Source organism: Marmota marmota, unplaced genomic scaffold, assembly GCF_001458135.2.
Source record: "Marmota marmota marmota unplaced genomic scaffold, marMar, whole genome shotgun sequence".
Taxonomy (NCBI): domain Eukaryota; kingdom Metazoa; phylum Chordata; class Mammalia; order Rodentia; family Sciuridae; genus Marmota; species Marmota marmota.
In genome coordinates, this window is record NW_025999968.1 from 37,161,145 (window position 1) to 37,179,317 (window position 18,173).

Here is an 18,173-nt window from a genome sequence, read left to right on the forward strand (position 1 = left end):
CCGCCAGCCCGCCGCCCCCTGGGAAATGTAGTCGTTCTGTTCTGACGCAGTGGAAGAAGCTATTGCTCCGTCCACAGCGAGGACATCAAGTACCGTAAGGCCGCGGGGCGGAGAGCCTCCATTCAACCGCTGCCAGTGACGATCCAGGCGCCCTCCCACGCGCGGATTGCGGAACCAGTGAGGCTGAGATGGAGGGCCGGCACGGGGACGGACTAGAGTTATTACCAAACCTCAAACGCCTGGGGCCAACTTGAGGTAAACAGTCTCTTTAGCTCCGCCCTTCCGCTTTGCATTCTGGGAAGTGTAGTCCTGTGCCCTATCTGGCGGAAAGCGTGAGAAGGAGGGTGGAAACCCTTAGGGTGATGTTTTCTTTGGTCTCTGGCCTAGGGCGCTGGCCTTTGTTTTTTCCTTCGGCTTGCGTGTAAAGCGTGTTTCTTTGCCTGTGATCTAGATTTTAGATGGAGTTCTTCTAAACCCGCAAGCCCCTCCAGCTTCCCCTTGCCTCAGTGCAAGCCCAGAGGAGGCCTAATGTCCCTACTCATTACCCTGGGCACAGTCCTGGAACTCTAGTAGGCTCTTCAGGCTTCTACTTTTGGTTTGGGACAAACGAATTCAAGTAATCTTCAGTGAATGCGATTTATCTAAGAGCGCATTTTTCTATTGCTAAGCACCAAAGTGGGCCCTTGACAAAACAATAAACCTAGCTTTATCTTAAATCATAAGTAGCCAGAATGTCCTTTATGGACAGGTCCTATAACATATATTGGCTAGTTAGAATACTTACGAAATGTTTTTTAAGTTTTTAGTTGATGATTTTTGATTCTCATTTCTTAGTCGTGGGCTCCTTTTGACACTACTTTTGTTGTTTTTGTGACGGAGCTGGGGCCTGTGAGAAACTGAGGCAAAGGGAGGACCACCCTCTTCAAACCCTGATCCTTGAGACTAAGTCAGAAGGATTTCAGACATGTCGTTCCAAGTAATAGGCATGAATTTATTAAGAGCTAGGGAAGGGAAAGGGACACTTTCAAGGGAAGGAGTGGGTTCTCTCAGGAGAGAAACAATATGCCTCTCATGCACTCCAGTTTTATTGGGGATCCTAGAGAAGCTTCCAGAGTCCTGCACCTCATGACTTGTCTGGCAGAAGGATGACATCAGACTTTCAAGTCCCCACTGTCATCGTAACTCTAGGTTACCTTGGCCCATGCTGACTGGAACTCATTGGATTCTTAAGCATCCATTTTTACAGATTTTACATTTGGGACGAACTCTTCTTATCTCCCAGAGTTTTAGGATCTAGTCACAAAAGTCTCCTGGATTTCTCCCTTGACATTATCTTGGGCCTGCATTTCTCTTGCAGTTAACAGGTAGTCTGCTCAGGAATGTAACTTATATTGTTCACTTTGGTCAGATAGGCCCGAAATTTTCCAAATTGCTTCTTGGAAAAGAAAGCATGTGGGGGTCAGCCACCAAGGTGCCAATTTTATAGAATTATTCTCTTAACTTCATGTTCCCACCATTCATATATGTCTGTTCCCTAACATTTTAACTGCTAAAGTTCTTGAGACTGAAGATCCTGGAGACTTGAATCTGTTTTCTATGGGAATAAACCTCTATTAGCTTTCTAGCTGATTCAATTGTATATATAAATGGATATTGAATCTGAATTAAGACTATTGAGGATTTATTCTAATATGCTATTTGTGTTTTTTAAGCATGTGAAATGTGAAACTTATGTATACATGTATATAACAAGTACTATTCAGTAAAATTTTTGTGAAGAATTTATATTCGATTTTTGAATACTGTTATGGGAAATAATGATACTAACAAATATTGCTAGGGAGTTGCTATATACTGTAGTATATAGCATATACTATAATACCAGCCTGGACAGCTAGCAGAAACAGAATTGAAGAAATACTATACTCTTAACTTGAAGCGGTTTGTGGAAGAGAATATGAGCAGTATTTTGGAGGGTAAAGGGAACTAAAACATAGATTAATGGAGGAGTAGTATGAATAGTAGGCTGGGGATTTCTAGGTAGAAGGAACTGTATTACTAAGAGCATAGGAGCAGAAAAACATCCCCTAGGTTAGAAACTCTAGGGACATGAAGTATGGGTGGAAGTATGAGATATAGGACTAGAGAAGTCAAAGCAGATCAGGAAGATTGTGTCAGTCACTGCTCATTGTCATGCTTCCTGCCACCCATTCCTTTCTCCTTGGTAAAAGTATTCTCACTTGTTCAAGGAGTAGCTAGAGTTTATATGCTTTTAGAGTGGCAGGCCTTTATCTAAGGGGAGGAATTTAAATTGAACATTAATTTTTTATGCTGTCTTAAATTTACCACAAATTTGATGTCTTGAACTAATACAGATCTTACTATTTTACAATTCAGTAGGTCAGAAATTTGATTTGGAATTCATAGGATTAAAATCTGGATACTGTCATGCTGAATGAAATAAGCCAATCTCAAAAAACCAGAGGTTGAATGTCCACTCTGATATGTGAATGCTAACCACAACAAGGGGAGTGGAGAATAGAACTTCAGTGATTAGACAAAGGGAAATGATGGGAAAGAGCGGGGCTAGATTAGGAACGACAGTGGACTGAATCAGACATACTTTTACTATGCACATATGGGAATACACTTCAATGAATTGAAACATTGTGTACATCCAAAAGCCTGGGATCCTAAAGATATATTCCAGGCTTGTGTAAATATATCAAAATATATTCTACTGCCCTGTGCAACTAAAAAGAACAAGTGAAAATCAAGTAGTCATCAGGGTGTGTTCCTTTCTGGAGATTCTAGGTTTGAATCTATTTCCTGTACATTCAAATTGGCAGAATTTATTTCCTTGTGATTATAGGATCAAGGTCCCATTTTCTTTCTGTTTGTAAACTAAAGGCTGTTCCCAACTTGTAGAGGCCACCCACATTCCTTAGCTCAGAAATTTCTTACTGCATCTTTAAAGCCAATAACAGTGGGTCAGGTCCCTCTTAGAGGACATTGTTTTGTATCCTTTAAAGGTCATGTGATTGAGGTTGGTGCTGTAGCTTAGTGGTAGAGCTGTTTGCTTAGCCCTGGTGAGACACTGGGTTCAATCCTAAGCACCACATAAAAAATAAATAAATAAATAAAATTATAAAAAATATATTTTAAAAAAAGGTCATGTGATTAAGTTGGATCCATTCAGAAAACCTAGGATAATTTCCATCTCAAGCTCTTCACCTTATCATATCTTCAGAGATCCTATTTGGCATGTAAGGAAACATAGTCATAAGTTCCATGAATAAGAGTGTGAACTTCTTTGGGAGGCAGTTATTCTTCCTATATCATGATTTGTCCTCTTGTTCTCAAAGATTTATAACTGTACATATACAAAACGCAGCATCCCTTCCAAATCTCATCCTGGTAACAACATTAACTTAAAGTCTGAAGAGCTATTCCAAACTTCATCAGCTCAAAAGCCCAAATCTTTTTAATATTATATAAATATTTTTATATTATATAAAAATCTTTTTATATTATATAAATATATATTATATAAATATACAAATCTTTTTATATTATATAAAAAGTTCTTTTTAATATTATTATATCCCCGAGGACCAAGAACCTCTACAGTGGTGTTGGGAAATGAGAAGAGCAAGAACAGAAAAATAAAAGTAGATGTACTTATTTATTCCTGTTTTCATGGCAAGGAGCTAATAGATGTTATGTAGAATGGAGAACTTAAGATATAATTCAAAGTAAAAAATGCAACTATTAGAAGGACTAAGAAAAAGGAAACGTAGGAAAAAGAATAGGTTATAAAGAAAAATAAGTGGAACAAAATAAAAATATGTAAATTTTTTGTGTTTTCTATAGAAGAGAGTCAATTTAATTGTAAACATTCATAGGGCAAGCATATCAATAAAGCAGTAGGAACAAAAAACAGATGACAGATTTAGGATCAATACTAACAAATACAAATGGGGTAGACCAAAAACTACCAGATTGTTCCTTTAAAATCCATATCTGAAAACAACAAAACACAAAAATTAAAAGGATATTTCCTTACATGTAAAAAAAAAAAAACTCAAACAATAAACCATCATCAAACTTCAAATTACAACTAGTAAAATTGGAAATGAGATAAAAATGCCTATTTACAACTATTATATAATATTTCTCTGGAATATCTAGTGCAAAGAAATAAAATGGAAGTTACAAATTTGGGAAAAGAATAAAGGGGCAGATTTTTCATTTTATAAACATGATTATTTACAAAGAAAATAAGCTAAGAATATTTGAGAAGCAATAAGAATTAAGTGGGAACTTGTTCAATAATATTATGCAAAGACAACTTTCCTGTTGCAAATAAGAACCAGTTATAAAACAATATGGCAGGAAATATCACATTTGTGGTAGCAAACAAGAAGATAAAATCCACAGAAGTAAATTTAAGAATAAAAGAAAAAAGCTGTTAAACTATCCTAACACTGAAACAATACCTTTTAGTAAATGAAAATAAAACACATTTTTGGGTCAAAAAACAATACATTTATTATATAAAATTTTAAATATATATTAGAGTAGAGGGAACTAATTTTTATGTACCTCATCTAGATTCAATTTTATGTCTATTTCTACCCAGTTCTCATTTTATATTGCATTAAATCAAATGTGAGATATATTATTTTAGCCTTAAATATTTTAATAGATTTATCTAACAGTGTTTTCAAAAACACACACAATAATATTATTAAGCCTAAATATCCATAGTTATATTTTGTTATTAGTAATTGTCAGTGCTCTAGTTTCCAAATGCTTCATAAATATATTATTGCCTTCCAGGTGACTCTTTGAATTCCAATCCAAATAAATTCTTCAATTTGTAGTTTTGAAGAAATTTGTCCTACAAAGTTTTTCACAGTCTAGATTTCCTGATTCATTGTATAATTTGAAAATTTATTCTAAAGAATGGAGTCTTTGCTGTCACACCCCATGAAACTAGAGATTGTCATCAAGGGAAAAGGGGAAAACACTCACGTCATGGACACCTGCTTCAGGAACACTCTCACAGAACTAACCAATTAGATGGCCTGCCCTATTTTTGACAATATTTATTTAGCAACTGATGATAGAACTGCCAAGGCCACAGTATAGAGAAGGAAATCCCATGTAGAGCACAATGTCCTTGTTGGGTTGAGAAGTGATATCAGAGCTCAGGGAATCTGTGCCATCTCTGAACCTTGCTGCAATGGAGACTATGCTTTTAACACCCGAGCTTTTTTGGGGGGGGGGCGGGCATTCCAGATCCAAATTATAATGGGAAGAATCTCCTTAAATTGTGTGATAGATGCCTCACTCTTTAGGAGCTACTCGCTTTCTACTGTCAGTGTGTTAAGCACTTGCACTTGCTTGCTCTACCCTCTTCCCAGCCCTGCCTTATCATATTAGTATAGTAACTGTAGCTTTCTTTTGCTAGTCTGTGCTTAGTACATTTTTTCCAATCCTGTATCTCTTTATCCAATATGTCTTTAAATGTTCTCATGTAAATAGTATACATTTAGGCTTTAGTTTCAATGCAAGTTGGGACAATTAGACTTTTACTTGAAATCTTTATTTACTTTAAATATAGCTATGGATATTGCTTAATAAATAGATTTATTCTACCAAGGTTGCTTTTAACAACAAAATCTCCTAATTCATTTTTTTTCTTTTACTTCTTTTGTACTTTTCTTAAGATCATTTAAATTTTTTTAAAAAATTTTATTTTCTCTTTTATTCTTCAGTGCTATCAGTGATTTTAGCACATACCTTTGAGTTATCACAAATGGTCTTTTTATCATGTTTTGAAGAATACAAGAATCTTATAGCACTTTTTGCTCCATTTAGCACTGCTGTCATTGAACTATTGGGGTCTTTTGTATATAAAATATGTTAAAACCCCACATCTAAAAATTAGTACTATTGTAGTCTATCTCATTAAATTTAGTCTTTCCCTAAAGTAGAGACCGGTAGAGACATATCCTGTATTTATTGCAGATCCATCTCTTTTTAGGAGCTTTGTCACCTAAGCATTACAAGAAAGCAGGAGTTTCTGTTTTCCTTTGTACCAAACCAGCATTCATATTTGGGGCTCCTTGAGATTCTATATTCAGTGACCACCAAAAGCTGTGCTGATTTTTCTTTCTCATTGTGAATTTTTGCTTAAGTCAGCTTGATTTTTAGTACGTGCACAGATTTTCCTGTGTTCCCAATAAATAAAACTATTAGTTTCATCTTTCCTAAGAGGGCATATTTCATCTCTGGAAATAGTTCATGTAGTCCAGTTTGCTTCCTGACTGTTGATGTCTTTACAAACTTGACTTTTGGATGTGTGCATTTTGCCTCTATTTGTTAAAGTAGAAGTAATAGTATGTTGTCCCCTCCATTTTGCATTCTACTCAGGTTGAAATAGATATTTTAACTTATTTGTTAAACTGTAATTGGTTGATAATGGCTGATGTGAATACTGTAATGAAAAGAATTTTCACATCATATTCAGACTCTTTAAGAATGACAGCCATAATTAATTAGCAATGTCTGCCATGGGTTTAGATTGGAGTGTGGCACATATGCTATTCTTATGTCTAAATACCTTATTTATTACAGTGTGCCCTAAGTTTCACTAGTGAGTGTGCCTAAGTCATAAGGAATATAAAGATGTAAACACACAATAACAATACCAGTTATTGTCTTGGTCTCTGCTGCATGTTCACATCTTAGTACATTGGTAAATACATTATGGATGCTTAAATATAGTAATAAAAATAAAATAGAGTAAATACAAAGCATATATGAAAATAAAACATATTTTGGACTTTTCATTAAGTCTTGAGGAGCCAACTGCTTAAAGAATAAAATTAAGACTTGTTTTAGCATTTTCACAGCATTCCATACATGGAGATCAGTTGTTTTTGAATAGTGATTTAATGAATGTATTTTGGGCAGATCATCATAAATATTTCCATTTTTCTAAGGTAATTGGGCTTATCTATCCATTATATAGGCTTTGACTTTATGGTGTCAAATATCATTCTAAGGTTAATTTTTACTTTATTATGTAAATTTTTACAAACAATTAAATCATGTATTTTAAAAATTTCATCAAATACTACATGAACTTTGTGAAATAATTATATAATCTTTTATCTTGTTTAATGGTCATTTGTGTTTTGTGTCATGCAACTAGTCATTAAAAGTCACATTACTGTGATGTTAAAAATTAAGAGAAAGGTCTCATAAGAGAAAAATCACTTCATTTTGGACTGCCTGTTATTAATAATGACTTAGCACTTAAATATGTATTAAGTTCCTCTTAAGTTGTGAAAAGTGTGTGATTTGCTAACCAGTCTAAATGATGAGTAAAGAATAAAGTAATAAGTTACCATTTTGTTTGATTTCTTAACAGCTGATTTGTATATATTATAAATTTTTCCCCTAAAAATGGATTTTAGGGGTGAATTAATACCTTTTTTACGAACAGGAAACTAAAGGTAGAATTTAAGAGTACATCTTCTTATTTAATGAAATGTGTGTTCTTGTTTTAGTCAGCTTGGACTGCCATAATAAAACACCATAGACTGGTAGCTTAAAGAATGCAAATTTCTATTCTCACAGTTCTGATGACTAGGAAGTCTAAGATAAAAGTGCTGACCACTTGGATTGTTTTAGGAGTTTTCTTCTTGGCCTTTCAGCTGGTTGAAAAAAAGCTGGGGAGAAAGAGAAGCATCTTCCTCTTCTTACCAGGCCACATCCCTGTCAGACTGGAACCCCATTTTTATGACCTCATTAGCTTTAATTGCCCCCCCCCAAAAAAAAAACTGTGTCTCCAGATAGTCACATTTTACAATGGAGGTTAAGACTTCAACATACAAATTTGGGAGGGGCACAATTCTGTCTGTAATAGTTCTTGGATACATATATAAAATACTATTTTATACTTAGTATTGTTATAATTGTTAAAGATGAAATAATTTAATACTTTGGGTTATTTTTCACTTTTGCTTTATACATGATTTACTTTGTGAACTGTAATTAATAACTCCATGAATAACTCTTTGGCACATAATATTTGTTGAATTAATTAATGACTTCACCCCCTAAAAAGAACAAGTTGATGATCACACAGATTTGTGTTCTTGTATGATTTTTAAATTTTTGTCTCCAAAGTATGACTAAGTTATGCATTATTTCCAATGCAAATTATACCCTTTAATTTTTTTTCTAGCAGTTTTAGAATTCAAATAAGTGCTATATGTCTCAAGTTAGCTTTCGCATCCTAGACTTAATTATGCCTTATGAGACTTCAATAGTTTAATCTTTATTATCGTCTTCATTGTTCCTGAACCCATCAAAACAGTATTTGGCCATAGCAAAATCATTAGATTTACAATATGGCTTTTGAGTACATGAATAAAACTATACTGATAGTTAAAACTTATTTTGCAAAGTTAGACTAGAATGAATATACTATGGATTATGCAATATGACAGCATTATCAGTTTTTAGGTTAGTTTTCTCTTTTCAACAGAGAAAAATCTTCAGTGGTATATTTAAAGTATTTAGTTATTCAGTTTTTAATAATACAACATTATGATCTTAGATTGTTGATTGACACAAAGGCACACAATAAAAGCTTCAATAAAGGCACATAAAAGAAGAGCTTTCTAATCTCTACTATATGCAGGCTTCAGATAAGGGAGAGAAGGGAAGGGGTCAAAAATGTTACCAGCCCATTGTTCCTAAACAAATGTTCTGATTCAAATATTTTAACAACTACCTTAGAAGTTGTTATCGTTTAGATATAAAGTGTCTTCAGAAACTCATGTGTGAGACAGGGCAAGAAAGTGTAGGGCTGAAATGATTGGGTTATGAAAGCCTTAACCTAATCAGTGCATTAATTCACTTGACTGGATTTACTGGGTGGTGACTGTTGGCAAGTAAGGTGTGGTTGGAGAATGTAGGTTAATAGAGATGTGCCTTTGGGGAATATATTTTGTTCCTGGTATACAGAACTCTTTCCCTGCTTCTTTGTTGCCATGTCCTGAACTGCTTTCTTCTGCTACATCCTTCTTGGAGTTGGTCATCTGTAGACTTAGACCTCTGAAACTGTGAGCACCAAATATACTTTTCTTCCTTTGAATTATTCTTGTCAGGTCTTTTGGTTATAGAGACGAAAAGCTGACTAAAACAGAAGTGTTGAAGAGTTGACTAAATTTTTATCAAGTTTGCTATATAGTGTACATGGAGATATTCTGTTGGTTCAAATTAGAATGAAATTCACTGATTGGGAGCAGAATAAAATCTGTTGCATATAAGAACAGAAAGAATAATGGGCCCATATCAGAAGAGATTTCCAGAGCTATTCTGTGACATTGATTGTATGATGCTTATATTGTAAACATCCGATGACATGACATTGATTATATCTATTGAAAATAGGTGACCTTGAAGATTCATTTGTTCTAAAAAGTGATTCCTTCCCACCCTTTTTCTGTCCCTAATTGCCTCCTTCCATCCCTTTCTTCTTTCCTTCCACAAATATTTACTTTACCTTTACCATTTCCTACGTTCTCCAAATACAGTAGGAAATCAAGATGGAAGGTTTCTGAGCTCAGGGTGTTCATAACCTAGTTGGAGGAGCTTGGACATTTAATTACTAGTTGCTTAGATAGTGATTAAATTTTAAGAGGAGTCATAACTACTTCAAGGAAATGTTTATATTGGTGGAGGGGGCTTTGGGGACACTATTTCATGTATTAACTTAGATACATCTACTTCTATTTATTAAAGGCATGTGTTTGTGTCTTTTAAAAATTATAATGAAAGATGCAATTGGTAATGAAAGAGAGAATTAATTGTGCCAAGATTTCAATAAAGAAAATAATAAATTTTAGTCTTCCAGCTAATGTTAATGTTTCAAATATATTTTTAGTAAAATTTGTTGTCTTTCTCCTAAAACTTGTGTTTTTTCACTATCCTAGGGGATGGATTAAGCTTATTTCAGTGCCATTTACTTTAAGAATTTCAGATGTTAGCAAAGAGTTGTTTATTCATGAAGATGATGAGCTCAGAGGACTAGGTGAAATATATACTGATGCCCTAGATTTATCCTTTTTCTAATGTGAATTTTTTTCCTTTACATTTTAGACCAGCTGCAAATATTTTCTTCATATAGCCTATTGTAAAAACTTTCAACACCACAATGGTTGAATAAGTTAAAAAGAAAGCTGCCTTTCAGACAATCCAAGTTCCCTGTGTGGTATGTTTTCTTGATTTTTTTTTTCTGCATAGACATACATAAACATAGCTATACATTTTTATCAACAGAAATGTGTTTATATCATATATATTGCTCTGTAATTTTATTATCTCATTTGACAATATATTGTGATATCTTTCCATGTTGATGTACATAATTTTGTGTCAGTCTAATAGCCACATAATTTTCTACTACATGAATATGTTATAATTTACTGAAATAATCCCTCTTATTGGATACTTGGTTTATTTCTAGTGTTTTTACTATAACCATATACTTATGCAGTAAAATACTTGTATGTCTGTTTTTCCTTACAGTTATTTGTTATCACTTATTAGAAGTAAAACACTTTGTAAATTCAGAATTTGACGGATACTGCCAATTTGCCCTTCAAAGAACTGTACTAATTTATAGTCCAATATAAAGTGTACAAGCCTCTGCCCCTCTGCCTTCTTGCCAATGCTGCTTATTATCAATATTGATCTGATCAGGGTGGGGGAATATAATTACTGTATTTTTGCATTTGTTTATTCATGATGTTAAATGTTCACAATTCAGGGCTGGGGTTGTGGCTCAGTGGTAAAGTGCTCGCCTAGCATGCATGAGGCACTGGGTTCGATCTCAGCACCACATAAAAATAAAATAAAGGTATTGTGTCCACTTAAAACTAAAAAATAAATTTAAAAAAATGTTCATGATTCATTTACAGTTATTTGAGTGAGCTATTTGTTCCCCATTTTTTTAAATCTTTTAGTCATTTTACCTAGTATTTTATAGATATTTGTTATGAATATTCACATTAAAATAATCTCAATTACATGTTGTATTTGTTTTTCCCAGTACATCATTCATTTTTTATTTTGTGTATGCCATCTGTTATTATGTCAAAGTTTTAGATTTTTATATAATTAAGTCTTTAGGGCGTCTAAGGTTGGTGCCATTCAATGAAATGACTTTCCAAATTCAGTTTCAACTATACTCCTGCTTTTAACTCTTATATATTTGTTGTTTTTTATGTTCAAATTATGAATTTAATAGAAGTGCATTCTAATGTATGTTGTGAGATTGATTTTCAACTTTCTTCTTAAATAGATAAGAAATTGTTAAAATAGAATTAACTAAATAAACTATTTTTTCCTCATTGGTTTTAAATGCTACATATGCCATATATTAAATTCCCATATGCAGATAGACCTTTTTGCCTGGCTTGTGTTTCATTAAAGTGATTATAAAGATTAGTAACATACTATTTTATTCACTTAAGCTTTATCATAAATATTATGTCTGGCTGGACAAATGTATTCTTATACTTCATTTTGACCATCTTGTCTTCTATTTCAATTGATTTATTTTTCTACATGGAATTAAGAATCAACTCAACCTAGTTTCTTTCCTCCAAAAGACTCATTAAGTTTTGTAATAAAACTTTATGCATTGAACGTAAGATATTGTACATCTTTACAACAATGAAATTTTCATCAAGAACAAGATATATTACCATATTTAATGAGGACTTCTACATCCTGTGATACAGTTTTATAGGTTTCTTCATATAGATATTGTATATTCTGGGTTAAGTTTATTTAAAGATATCCTGTAGCTTTTTGGTATTGTGACACAGTGTTTATTAGAATTACATTACCAATTAAACACTCTTAAGTTATTGATTTTTTTTAAATTAAAAAAAATTAATTTGTTCTAGTTATTCATGACATTTGCATTTTGACATATTATACACAAACAAAGCATAACTTCTCCTTCTTCTAGTTATACATGGTGCAGAGTCGCACTGGTAATCATACATGTATATAGGGTAATAATGCCCATGTTATTCCACCATCTCTCCCACCCCAACACCCCCTCCCCTCCCCTCACTCCCCTCTGCCCAATCTAAAGTTCCTTTATTCTTCTCTATACCCACCCCATATTATGGATCAGCATCTGCTTATCAGAGAAAACTAGGCCTTTGGTTTTTTGGGTTTGCCTTATTTTGCTTAGCATGATATTCTCCAGCTCCATCCATTTAAGGTATTGATTTTTGATACATTTAGTCTATTTAATTGATCTCAGTAACTGTCATCTCCAAATAATGATAATGTCTTTTGTTCTAAAATGAGAAGATAATGAAGGAAATATAACTATGAATGTTTACAGGTGTTCTTATTTTCATATGTACAGTAATGAAGCAGAGTGATGGGATAGTATTCCATTGCTTCTCTGGCTATAGGAACTATGTTAGGAACCTGTTGCAACTTCATGCAAAATAGAGCCCTCACTAGTTGCAGTCTTAGCACATATGACAGACAAGCTGTTCTGCTATAAACCAAAGTGCTTTAAGGGCACTCTTCTTTCCCAAATTATAGTAATTACTCTGTGGCTTGCTTCTGAGCCTGCTCATCTTTCCAATCTTTGCTCTTTCTTAGGACAGTTTTTCTTTAGGGCTGGTTCAGAAAATCAGTGTACCTTTTGCTCTAGACACTGCCTATATTTTCCTGTTGAATTCCTAGTTTCTTAACTTCACTCTTATTTTCATGCCCATCTTAGGGCTTTGTTTTTATAATTCTTATATAATATTTTATACATATGCATATATATACATATATGTGTGTATATATATATACATATATGTGTGTATATTGTGTGTGTGTATATATATATATATATATATATATATATATATTTAAGTTAAGAAACAGAATACAGGCTGAGCATCCTTAATCTAAAAATGTGAAATCTGACATATGCTGACAATCAAAATATTTTTATTTTGAAGCATTTCAGATTTTTTATTTTCAAATTGGGGATACTCAAACAGGAACGTTTATGCAAATCTTCCAAAATCTGAATAAAAACTCAAATCTGAAACATTTCTGGTCCTAAGCATTTTAGAAATGGATAACCATAATAGACCTACAATAAAACCTGTGATAAAATGAACACCAGTGAGTGAATACCTCTTTCTACCTAAGACCATCAATCCAAATATCTCCAAATCTACCAATCTTTCCTTATATTAATTTTTAATTCCTACTTCCCTCCCAGAGAAAAATTTTGGTTTTGTCATGTCCTTTAAAAAAGAAAAAAAAAGTTTATTTCTATAGTTTGTAAACAATTAGAAAAGTGGAGCTCAAAGCCTCCAAAACAAAGTAATTATAAGGTGAGGGAAATGTTAAATATTCCTGATTTGATCACTACACACTGGATGCATGTATTGAATTATCACAATGAATCCCATAAATGTGTTCAATTAAAATAATAAAAATAAATAATTGCAGTGTGAAAATGTTTTATCATTTATGATACTTATGTAAGCACTACAGTATTTAGTTTTAGTGTTGAGCTACCTAAAAGGCCCCACAGTGACATCATATTATTTGTATCAGGGTTTTCTCAGGAAAGCAGAACCCATGTGAGTGATGTAAAATAACGGTTCATTTTATCACAGGTTTTATTGTGGGTCTATTATGGGTATTCCTTTTCTAAAATGCTTGGGACCAGAATGTTTCAGAATTAAGAGTTTTTCAGATTTTGGAAGATTTGCATAAACTTTCGTGTTTGAGTATCCCCAGTCTGAAAATCCAAAATCCAAAATGCTTTAAAATAAAAATTAATTAGAATTAATAACTAATTAGATTGACTATTTAGGTCATTTTTTTTTTTTTTTTTTTGCTTCTCTGAGCTTGAAGCCAGAGGCCCTGACCATGGAAGCAAAGGTGGGTATGAATGAAGTAAGTAGGAAAAAGCAAGGACAAAGCCAGAAGCAAGTCTGTCTTGCTAGTCTCCAGTCCTGATGATGCAGGTGACCTGAAGGGCAAGGTGATTCTCTTCACCAGAAAGCTGAACCACACCTGGCCAAAATCAGAGAAGCTGAAGGAGAAGTTTTGCCAAAATAAGTGGAAATGTGTGATCTGAAACTACACATGAATCTCAACAGAGTATCTTCTGTGTTCAAAATGCAATGAAAGTAGAAATCAACAATAGAAAAGGAACTAAAAGAGCAATACATGTGAAAACTGAATTGCAAGCTTTTAATATCTTATTATTTAAAAAAGTCTTGATGGGAATTAGAAAATATTTATAAAATTATGGATTATAAAAGAAAAGTTAAAAATTACATAAAGACAAACAAATGTACCTTCTCTACTCACTGGTATAGACTATGTTTGTTGATTGTGTTGTTCCAAATTTCCCCATACAAATATTAGATAAATTTCTCTACCGAATATTTAATTCAAAATCACACAGAAAAAATGTGACATGTAATTCCAAGTTAGTTAAATTGACACAGTAGAAAGGTATTAATTCTTTATTGATTTCTGTGACTTTTTTTTCACTCAAAAACAACTTTCTAACTTGTTTTGTGTAGGTATATAGCCTTACCTTTCATTGCTGTATTGTGGTCCACTATGTGAAAATCTCTATCTGTTCTACTATATGTGGGTATCTCAGTTGTTTCCAGTTTTTGCTTTTATAAAGGATGTTATTGTGGATATTCTTATATATTTCTCCTAATGTAAATTGTACAACCATTTCTCCATGGTTTATAAATAGGAGACTTATCACGTAATTTTATAAAATAATGCTAACCTGTCTTCCAGAAATATTTACCAAGTTTATATTTCTACCAATGCCGTATTAAAGTTTTAATTGAACTACATGCTTATTAATACTTAGCATTATCATACTGCTCAATATTGTCTAGTCTGATGAAAGCAGAAAGATATATCTTTGTGATACATACTTGCATATTTATCTGATTGTTAATAAAATTAAGTATTTTTAATGTTTAGTCTCCATTTCTCTTTTTTTCTAAATGTCTGTTCATATACATTTTCCACATTTTTATAATTTTTTTGTATCTATTTTGTAAGAGTTATTTTTTTTTAACTAAGGATTAAACCCAGAGGTTCAATCCCCAGCCCTTTATTTTTTATTTTTATTTTGATACAGGGTCTTGTTAGGTTACTTAAGGCATTGCTAAGTTGCTGAGGCTGACCTCAAACTTGTGATCACCCTTCCTTAGTGCAATTACAGGTATGCCCCACTGTGGTTGGTTTTTATATATTTTTAATACTATTATTTTGCAGGATAAATATATAGAAATATCTCAGTGGCTTATGTTTAGGATATTTTATGATGTTTTTTAAATAAGATAACATAACTTTTAATTATTTATCATAATTTTTAAAATTATATAATGTGGTCAGTTTTAGAGTTAGTACTTTTTAATCTTGTTTAAGAACTCCTAAAATAGACTTAGGTCGTTCATATATCCTTCTGTGTTATCTTCTTATAGCTTTCAGATTGTGTCTTTAACCAACCTGGATGTGATTTGTGTGTGTGGTCTAGAATAAGGATTCTATCCCATTTTTTCCATATGTATAATTTTTAGCTCAGTACTATTTATTGAATACTTCATAATTTCTATAATGTTTTACATGATCTTTTCTCAGATATAGTCAAGTTTCAATATATACAAGTCTTTCTTAGCTCTTTATTCTGTTTTATTTGTCAATTGATCTAAGTCTTTAAAATTATTGTAGTTTTCTAAGGGGTTATGCTGTTTATTAGGGCAAATAACTTACTACATCTTTTTCAGGCACGTGTTGCATATTTTTTATTCCTTTTGTTCTTTATGTGAGTATTAGAAACAATTTAGAAGATGATCCAACTAGATCAGAGTAACCTGCCTGGGGCCATGTTAGTCCCATCCAAAGCCCACTTGCTAGATTCTTGAGTCTCAACTTGATCTTCCCTGTCTTACTAGTGGCCCAGGATTTGGGTGTTGATTTTGGAATTTGCCCTCAGGGTACCTCTGCCTCTTGAGGACTCTTTTAGGCTTTCCCTTTAAATTTCAGCAACTTATTTTTTAGTCCCTTAAAAATTATTCTCAAATTATCAGGAGCCTAGCTCCCAATAATAATAATCTTTTTTTTTCCCTTATGGACGCTCTTTTGCTTTCCCCACCTCAAGTAAGAAGACTCTTCATTATATCTAATATACAATTTTTCTAGAAATGTTCAGTTCTCTATAAGTTATCTTTTGTTACAACTCCAACACTCTGAGTAAAAAAAATGTCATATTTGAATTAATTGATAACCTCTGAAATAACAGTTCTTAACTGGTGAGTTACGGTCAGTGAAAGCGACCAAAGATCTTAGATTCTACTGTTAGAGTTGTTTGACCCAGACATATTTCTTTTCTCTTTCTCCCTTTTTATATTGTTTTGTTTTTGTTTTTATATATTATTGCAGGATTTGGAGAAAACTATGCACCTATATAATCTAGTAGCCCTTGATTTTCTCTCTTATTTAAAAGCTATAAATCAGAGATTACTTTATTTCCTAATAGAGATATATAATCAATAATAGTGGAAACCCATGCCAAATTGAGAAGTAGCCTAGAAAAAATTGCAATGTCAATTATTTATATCAAGAACTTTAAAAGTAGGCCAGAATAGAGAGTTGCCTGACTTATATCACCAAAATTAAGCAATAACTGAAACACAACAAACAAAAACTAGAAGAAGATTAGCATGTTATCTATTATTCAATGTCAGGCTCCATTATGGCTCTAGGATACTTAGAGTGAATTTTGAAATTATGCCTTGGAACTCTGCCATTTCAATCCTCAGCCAGACCTTGCTATCAATACTCATGCTTTCCATGATCATTGCTGTAGTAGTCCACTAACATTTTGGCATGCTATAATTTGAATGTAGTTTGAAGTGGCCTTTAACTTTGACATTTAACTTATGAAGGTAAAGCAGGGGCAGAAATTGCTTCAGTGTTTCATATAGTGTCCTCACCATAGTGTCTAGCTGGGATCATGCAGAGAGCTGAAGCTTTGGGATCAGACAGACCTTCACATCCAAGTACATAATGTGAGGGATCTTCTTCCAGATCCTGTGAGCCTGTGACAATTTAGCTGCAAAGATAAAAATGCAGTCCCTTCTTTGAGGAGGTGCTGTGACAATTTAGTGAAATGAATAGATTTATGCTTAAAAAAATAGGCAATCTTTAATTGTAGCAAACATTACTTCTCCTATAAGTAGTAGTGTATGCTTACTAAAGTTTCGTGTAATTCAGGACAAATACTCTGTAATTTTTTTTTCCTAAAAAAGATTAGATAATAAAAGCAGAATGACAATTTTTCCTTTCTCTTAACCATTTCTGTTTCCTTTTATCAGGGAATGGAGGTGAGAAGGTACAAAAAGGTAGATTTGGGGTTCTTATTAAGCTGATCATTGATAGGAATCAAATTTATTGCTTGGCTTTCTTCTTCATTTATTATTGGCCTATACCAAGTAAATAATTTATTATTTTTTTCCAAGTAAATAATTTAATATAGAATGTATGAAGTTATATATAAACCACTTTCCTTGTAGGTAAAATTTGAATATTATTAGCAAAGTAACATAAATGGAGCAAATCCATATTAGACCACTTATAGAGAAGGTTGCTTCCAAACTAATCTTAAATATGGAATTTATTAAGTAACTCTCATTGAATTTATCAAAACTCATCTTTCTCATGTCCTAATGCATCAAATCTAAACTTTTCTGCCAGACTTTCAAGAATTTCCTTATGCTGGCCCTTCTTCTGTTTCAAGCCAGATGTTTCTTGTGATACCCTCTGTCCACTCTGCTATAGGGAGATCTGCACCCTGCCTGCAAACAAATTATTTCTGGGCTTTGCTCCTTTCCCGTTACTCCTAATGTTCCCTTTGCCTGAAATAATTTTTACTGAAACTTCCTCCTACTCAAATCCTGCCCTGCATTCATATACCTATTCAATGTTCATTTCTACCACGAACATTTTCCTGACCAGTCCCTAACTGTCATAGCTCTCATGTTAGAACTTTTTCATGACTTTAG

The 18,173-nt window shown here is 33.0% G+C and overlaps 1 long non-coding RNA gene across 1 annotated transcript; it reads left to right on the plus strand.

Annotated features, from left to right (window-relative positions):
* Positions 1-17: 17 nt before the first annotated feature.
* On the plus strand, positions 18-15,080 carry LOC125616924. Its single transcript, XR_007347707.1, has 3 exons — positions 18-255; positions 10,186-10,297; positions 13,977-15,080. It is a non-coding gene; the product is annotated as an uncharacterized LOC125616924 (long non-coding RNA).
* The last annotated feature ends 3,093 nt before the right edge of the window (positions 15,081-18,173 follow it).